Source organism: Plasmopara halstedii, assembly GCF_900000015.1.
Source record: "Plasmopara halstedii genome assembly, contig: Scaffold_3060, whole genome shotgun sequence".
In the NCBI taxonomy this organism is placed as follows: Eukaryota; Oomycota; class Peronosporomycetes; order Peronosporales; family Peronosporaceae; genus Plasmopara; species Plasmopara halstedii.
In genome coordinates, this window is record NW_020189964.1 from 157,203 (window position 1) to 157,404 (window position 202).

The window sequence follows — 202 nt, forward strand, 5'->3', positions numbered from 1 at the left end:
TTAGTGGATAATGTGCCACTCCACGCGCATCAGAAGGGACGTGCCCAAGATGCCTCGGACTCTGTCCGACCATGCCATTAATGGCATGCAGCGATTGCTTCGCAACGAGAGCAGGGCTCAGTGTTTACGTGCCACTACACATGCATCACGGGGGCCTCGTCCTCGATGCCTCGGCCCTTGGCCGACCATGTCACGCATGACA